The sequence below is a fragment of the Chrysemys picta genome, chromosome 3 (genome assembly GCF_011386835.1).
Source record: "Chrysemys picta bellii isolate R12L10 chromosome 3, ASM1138683v2, whole genome shotgun sequence".
Classification (NCBI taxonomy): Eukaryota; Metazoa; Chordata; order Testudines; family Emydidae; genus Chrysemys; species Chrysemys picta.
In genome coordinates this window covers 184640435-184648123 of record NC_088793.1, presented here as the reverse complement: position 1 = coordinate 184648123, position 7689 = coordinate 184640435, and positions in this window count along the sequence as shown.

Sequence of the window (7689 nt, the reverse complement as noted above, 5' to 3'; positions counted from 1 at the left end):
TCTATGATTCTTCGCATGGTACAAGTGGGATATTCACTCCAATTCTGCTCCTCCCCTCCGTCCCACCCCCCTTCTCCATCCCTCTTCAAGGACCCTTCTCACGAGCAACTCCTTATCCAGGAGCTGCAATCGCTCCTTGCCATAGGGGCAGTGGAGGAAGTTCCTCAGGAGCTAAGGGGCAAGGAAGTCTATTCCTGTTATTTCCTAATCCCCAAGGCAAAGGGGGATCTCAGACCCATCTTAGACCTGCGAGGATTCAATCAGTTCATGCTAAAGTTGAAGTTCCGCATGGTCTCCCTGAGCACGATTATCCCTTCCCTGGATCCGGGGTACTGGTACACTGCCCTTGAAATGAAAGACATGTACTTTCATATAGCCATTTGGCCAGCCCACAGACGTTTCCTGAGGTTTGTTGTCAACCGCAAACACTATCAGTTCATGGTGCTCCCATTCGGTTTATCGATGGTCCCCCGGGTGTCCACCAAGTGCAAGTCAGTGGTTGCGGCTTTTCTCCGCAAGAGCCAGGTACAGGTGTATCCTTCCCTCAACAACTGGCTGCTATGGGGGCGCTCCAGGGAGCAGGTTGAGTCCCAAGTCTGATTAGTCCGAGATACCTTCCAGAGACTAGCACTCCTCCTCAATGAGGACAAGTCAACGCTGTCACCGACCCAATGAATAGAATTAATTGGAGTGGTGCTGGACTCGGTTCAGGCAAGCACGATACTACAAAAGTCCAGATTTCAAGCACTGACAGACATCAATCAGACTCTCAGGCGATACCACAGGGATACGCCTCAGTCTCCTTGCACACATGGTTGCATGCACCTAAGTGGTCAGGCATGCCAGGCTAAGGCTCAGACTACTCCAGGCACGGCTCGCCTCAGCTTATCACCCAGGTCAAGACATTTTTTGGACTTGGTAGTAACAGTGCAGGGGCGAGTCATAGATACCCTATGCTGGTGGCTGGACCCTTGCATGGTTCATGGAGTCCCATTCAGCACCTCTTAACTGTCCATGACCTTAGTAACGGATGCATTAGACCTGGGTTGGGGGGCCCATTTAGGAGACCTACAGACACAAGGCCAGTGGTCACAGTCCAAGATCCCACTCCACATCAATATGAAAGAGCTCAGAGTGGTGAGACTAGCCTGCCAGTCCTTCCAGACCAGAATACAAACTCTGTGCATGGCAGTGCTGACCGACAACACCGCTGCCATGTTTTACATAAACAAGCAGTGCAGAGCCTGCTCCTCCCCTCTCTGTCGGGAAGCTCTCTAGCTGTGGGATTTTGTATAGCCCCCTCCATTCACCTGGAGGCGTTCTATCTCCCTGGAGTACGGAACGAGCTTGCAGACCACCTCAGCAGGTTGTTTTGCAATCATGAGTGGTCCATCCATCCGGATGTCATACATTTCATCTGCCAAATGTTTCCTCGGGTAGACCTATTTTGCCATCAGGAGCAACAGGAAGTGTCCAATGCTTTGCTCCTTCCAAAAGCACAGTCTGTGCTCTATCTCAGATGTGTTCATGCTACCGTGGAGAGACTGTCTACTGTATGCCTTCCCTCCGATACCACTCATCCAAAAGGTGCTGCTCAAGATCCGCAGGGACAAGGCGGAGGTAATTCTGCTGACCCCTGTGTGGCCATGCCAACATTGGTACACCATGCTTCTAGAGCTGTCAGTGGACACCCGATCCCACTGCCGCTCTACCCCGATCTGAACACACAGGACCATGGTCACCTCCTTCACCAGGACCTCCAGTCCCTCCATCTCATGGCTTGGAAGCTTCATGGTTAAACCCAACTGAGCTCCAACGCATGGAATCAGTGATGGAGGTGCTGCATGGTAGCAGGAAACCTTCCACCCGGGCCACTTACCTAGCTAAGTGGAAAAGTTTCTCATGCTGGTGTGAGCAGTCACGTACCTCCACTTCAGTCATCTATACTGTTCATCCTCGAGTATCTACTGCATCTGAAGCAGCAAGGTTTGGCGGGCTCATCCATCAGAGTATACCTCGTGGCCACCTGGGAGCGTTAGGGCGCTTGGTATTCGCCAGCCCTATGGTGGGCCATTTCCTGAAAGGCATGGAAAGGCTATACCCACAGTCCTGACCGCCGGTACCTGCTTGGGAACTCAATCTGGTCCTCTCTAGGCTAATGGGGGCCCCGTTCAAACCTCTGGCTACATGCTCCCTTAGGTATCTCTCGTGGAAGGTGGCATTCCTGGTTGCCATCACATCAGCCAGGAGGGTGTCAGAGTTAAAAGTGTTAGCCTCTGACCCCCCCCCCCCACAGTCTTCCATAAGGACAAAGTACAACTCAGGCTGCACCCAGCCTTCCTGCCCAAGATGGAATCCCAATTCCACACTGGACAGGACATTTTTCTACCAGTCTTCTATCCCAAGCCACATGCTAATGCACAGGAGCAGAGGTTTCACTCACTAGATGTACGGAGAGTGCTAGCATTCTACATTGAGTGCATGAAGACTTTCAGGAAGTTGCTACAACTGCTTGTAGCAGTGCCAGACCGGATGAAGGGCTTCTGGTCTTCTCACAATGCACTTTTTCCTGGGTCATGGACTGCATCAGTACCTGCTACGACCCAGCCCCAGCTATTACAGCCCACGCGACATGAGCTCAAGCCTTGTCCGCCACTTTCTTGGCCCAGGTGCCCATTCAGGAGATATGCAGAGTGGCAACCTGGTCTTTGGTGCACACGTTTACCACCCACTATACCATCACACAGCATGCTAGAATGGACGCAGCTTTCGGCATGGCGGTTCTCCAATCAGGTATTCCTTAACTCTGACCCAACCCCTGGGGAGAGCTTGGGAGTCACCTGATTGGAATCAATGTGAACAAGCACTCAAAGAAGAAAAGACGGTTACTCACCTTCTTGTTATTCTTTGAGATGTGTTGTTCACGTCCATTCCAATACCCACCCTCCTTCCCCTTGGTCGGAGTAGCTGGCAAGAAGGAACTGAAGTGTGGTTGGGTTGACAGGGTCATATATTGAGTGCCATGAGGGTGCCACTGCAGGGGGCTCCCTAGCTGACCTAATGGGGGCTACTGAGGGAAAAATTTCTGATGACCGTGCATGCGGCGCATGCACATCTGTTTGGAATGGACATGAACAGCACGTCTCGAAGAACAACAGTTACAAGAAGGTGAGTAACCATCTTTTCTCATACCTGCAGCCACACTCTTTGGTCATGTCAGCAGTTAACAAGAAAATGCGACAGGGACAACGAGGGCCGGCCCCCAAATCTAAGGAGGCAAAAAGGATGGACCTTTTCGGTAGGAAGATCTATGCCACTGGGGGCCTTCAGCTGAGGATAGCTAACTAGCAAGCTATCCTCAGCAGATATAACTTCAACTCATAGGCCTCCATGTTGAAGTTTAGAGCTGATCCCTGCGGACAGTAGGGCTGAATTCTCTGACATTGTCGAGGAAGGGAAGACGGTGGCGCAGATCTCGCTGCAGGCATCCCTAGACTCTGCAGACTTGGCCGCATGGCCATGAGGAGGACATCATGGCTTCAGGCGTCTGGGCTACCCCTGGAGCTGTAGTAAACCCGGCAGAACCTTCCTTTTGAGGCTGTGGGGCTGTTCTCTGAACAGACAGACTCCAAGCTGCACAGCTTGAACGACTCCAGGGCTACCATGAAGTTGTTGGGAATGCACACGCCGGCAACCCAACGTAAGCACTTCAAGCCCCAACCACAACAACAGCGTCCATATCCTCCTCGGCTGAGGCAGGATTTCTATAGACGAAGGGGCAGGAACAGCAGGCACAAACTTTCCAACCCCCCTTTGGTGCAAGGCCAAGGCCAGTCCAAATCTTCATCAGGCTATAAACAGGTCTTTTGAAGGTGCGCCTGAGGATGATGCACCTGTCTCTCCACTGTATCCCTACCCATGTTTTCTGAACCATTTGTCCCACTTCTACCATGCTTGGTCCTAAATAACAGCGGACCGCTAGGTTCTTTGCACGGTAGAAGTGGGATATTCTCTCCAATTCTGCTCCTCCCCTCCCTCCCATCCCCCTTCCGCATCCATCTTCAGGGACCTTTCTCATGAGCAACTCCTTCTCTAGGAGGAGCAGTCGCTCCTTGCCAGAGCCATTCAGCGTATGCAGACGATTCCTGCAATTTGTAGTCAACCACAAACATTATCAGTTTACGGTCCTCTTCTTTGGTCTGTCAACTGCCCCCCAAGTGTTCACCAAGTGCATGTTGGTCGTAGCAGCCTTCCTCCGCAGGAGGTAGGTGCAGTTATACCCATACTTAGATAACTGGCTGCTCAGGGGCCGTACCAGGGAGCAGGTGGAATCTCAGTTCTGCTTAGTCAGATCCACTTTTGAGAGACTGGGACTCCTCCTCAACATGAACAAGTCAACCTTATCACTGACCCAAAGAATATAATTCACTGGAGCACTGCTGGACTCGCTACAAGCAAGGGCATTCCTGCCAGAGACCCAATTCCAAGCCATGATAGACATTATCCAACCTAACCACTACTGCAAGGGGATGCCTGAGTCTCCTTGGCCACATGGCAACCTGCACTTAGGTGGGCCGGCATGCCAGACTGAGGTTTAGGCCCCTTCAAGCATGGCTCGTGTCAGTATACTGCCAGGGATGCATGGGGCGACAAGTTATATGGGCCCGTGGTGCCCGGGCTCCAGCAGTATTCAGGGCCTGGGGGCCCACCTCCACCAATGTTTGGGGCCGGGTTTCTCCCCCGGCCCCACCTGCTGCCTCCATGTGCCTCCCCCGTGTGTCCCCCGGCTCTCACGTGCTGCCCCTGAGCACCTTCCCCGGGTCCCGGAGTGTCCCTGCCTCAAACTGATGGCTGCCCCCTGCAGCTCTGCGCTCCGCTCTGCTCTGGCTCCTGGCATCAACTGCTGCCGCAAGGTCCTAGTGACCCCCATCCACTAGTGCCAGAGCAGACTGACCCTGACCCTGCCCTTCCGCCTCAGACCCTTCCCTTTTCTGGCAGGACCCTCCACCAGCACAGGAGGCCCTCCCATCTGCAGTCACCGCTCCTGCCCCGCGCTGGGCAAGGGGCAGCCCCACCCCCACCGAGGCTACAGTGAGGGGCAGCAGCAGGGGAGGATGCACACATGTGATGGCAGCCCCCCCCAGCACCCACCACAGGGGAGGCGAGGGGGCTTCCTGAGAGGGGGCCTAGGAGCACATGCAGTGACAGTGGTGCGAGCTCGCTGCTGCTGGTGGGGAGAGGCTGGGGGGAGTCCTCCTCTCTGGCCCCAGCCCTGGTTCAGCCTTCCTGCACCCCATTCTCCTCATTTGGAACCCCGCCCCACCCCAGAGCCCACACCCCCAGCCACAGCCCTCATCTCCCCTAATCCTCTGCCCCAGCCCTGAGCCCCCTCCTGCATCATGCACTCCTCATCCCCAGCCCCAGCCCTCACCCCTGCACCGCAACCCTCTGCCTGAGCCCCTCCCACAGCCCAAACCCCTCATCACCAGCCCCACCCCAGAGCCCTTTTTTTACATTATTTTATATAGACTTACAAGGCAGGTGTGTGTGTGTGTGTGTGTGTGTGTGTGTGAGGAACTTGGTCCTGTTTTGGGCACCACCAAAAATTATCCAAACCTGCCGCCCCTGGGGGACGCGACAGCCTGGACTCGGTAGTGATGGTGTCAGGACACATACTCGAGTCCCTACATTGGTGGCTCAACCCTCAGATGGTATGCAAAGGCAGTTCCTTCAACAGCCCACAGCCGTCCTTGTCCCTAGTAACAGACGCATCAGCTCTGGGTTGGGGGGTGCATCTGGGAGATCTCCGAACACAGGGCCTGTGCTCACAGGATGAGCTCTCCCTCCATATTAATATCAGGGATCTTAGAGCAGTGTGACTAGCATGCCAAACTTTCCAGTCCCGGCTGCAAGGCCAGTGTGTGGCAGTGATGACGGACAACACCACTGCTATGTTTTACATCAACAAGCAGGGTGGAGCCTATTCCTCCCCGCTATGTTGGGAGGCCCTCCAGCTATGGGAGTTCTGCATAGCCCACTCCATTCATCTGGAGGTGTCCTATCTCCCAGGAGTACAGAACGAACTAGTGGATCTCCTCAGCAGATCGTTCTGCAACCACGAGTGGTCCATCTGTCTGGATGTCCTTCACTCCATCTTTCAAAGGTGGGGGTTTCCCCAGGTCGATCTCTTTGCCACCCAGAGCAACCGAATATGCCCAATGTTCTGCTCCTTACGGAAACACAGCCTGGATTCAATCATGGACGCGTTCCTGCTACCCTGGGGAGACTGACTCACGTATGCCTTCTCACCGGTTCCACTCGTGCATAAGACGCTGCTCAAGATCCGCAGAGATAAACCGGAGGTAATTTTGCTGGCCCCAGCATGGCCCCATCAGCATTGGTACACCACACTTCTGGAGCTGTCAGTGGACACCCCGATCGTATTATCACTCAACCCTGATCTGATCACTCAGGACCACGGTCGCCTTCACCACCCACACCTTCAGTCCCTCCATCTCATGGTCTGGAAGCTTCATGGTTAAACCCCATGGAGCTCCTGTGCTCAGAACCAGTAAGGGAGATTTTACTCAGCAGCAGGAAACCATCCACCAGGGCCACTTACCTAGCCCGGTGGAAGAGGTTCACTTGCTGGGATGCCCAGCAACACATACCTCCACTCCAGGCATCTATACCACTCATCCTGGAGTACCTTTTGCACCTCAACCAACAAGGTCTGGCAGCGTCATCCACCAAGGTACACCTCGCAGTTATCTCTGCTTCCATCCAGGAGCATCTGGGCATTCTCTATTTGCTAATCTTATGGTAGGACATTTCCTTAAGGGCCTGGAACAGCTACATCCACAGGTTAGACAGCCTGTTCCTGCATGGATCCTTAACCTGGTCCCCTCCAGACTAATGGGGCCCCCATTTGAACTATTGGCAACTTGCTCCCTTCTCTGTCGTGGTAGGTAGCCCTCTTGGTTGCCATCATATCAGCTAGGAGGGTATCGGAGTTAAAGGCCTTTACCTCCGATCCTCCATACATAGTTGCACCTTGTTTATGTGGTAGACCAAGACCTCACCCAGCCTTTCTTCCTAAGGTAGTGTCACAATTCCATACTAGCCAAGACATTTTTCTACACGTCTTTTATCATAAGCTTCACAACAATACCCAAGAGCAGAGGCTACACTCATTGGGTGTTTGGCGGGTGCTAGCATTCTACTTGGAGTGCACACAGCTGTTCAGGAAGTTGAAGCAACTATTCGTGGCGGTGGCAGACTGGATGAAAGTCCTCCTGGTTTCATCTCAAAGAATATCTTCCTGGATTACAGCCTGCATCCGTACTCGTTATGAGCTGGCCAAGGTCCCAGCTCTGGCTATTAAGGCAATTTCCACAAGGGCATAAGCCTCATCAGTGGCATTTCTGGTCCAAGTACTGATACAAGACATCTGCAGGGCAGCAACATGGTCATCAGTGCATACCTTTACCTCTCACTGGGTGATCATCAAACACGCCAGAGGTGATGCAGCGTTCATTAGAGCGGTGCTCCAATCAGCTATTCCTTAACTCTGATACCACCTCCGGGATGGAGCTTGGGAGTCAGCTGATTGGAATCTATATGAACAAGCACTCAAAGAAGAAACGGTTACTCACCTTCTCATAACTGTTGTTCTTCGAGATGTGTAGT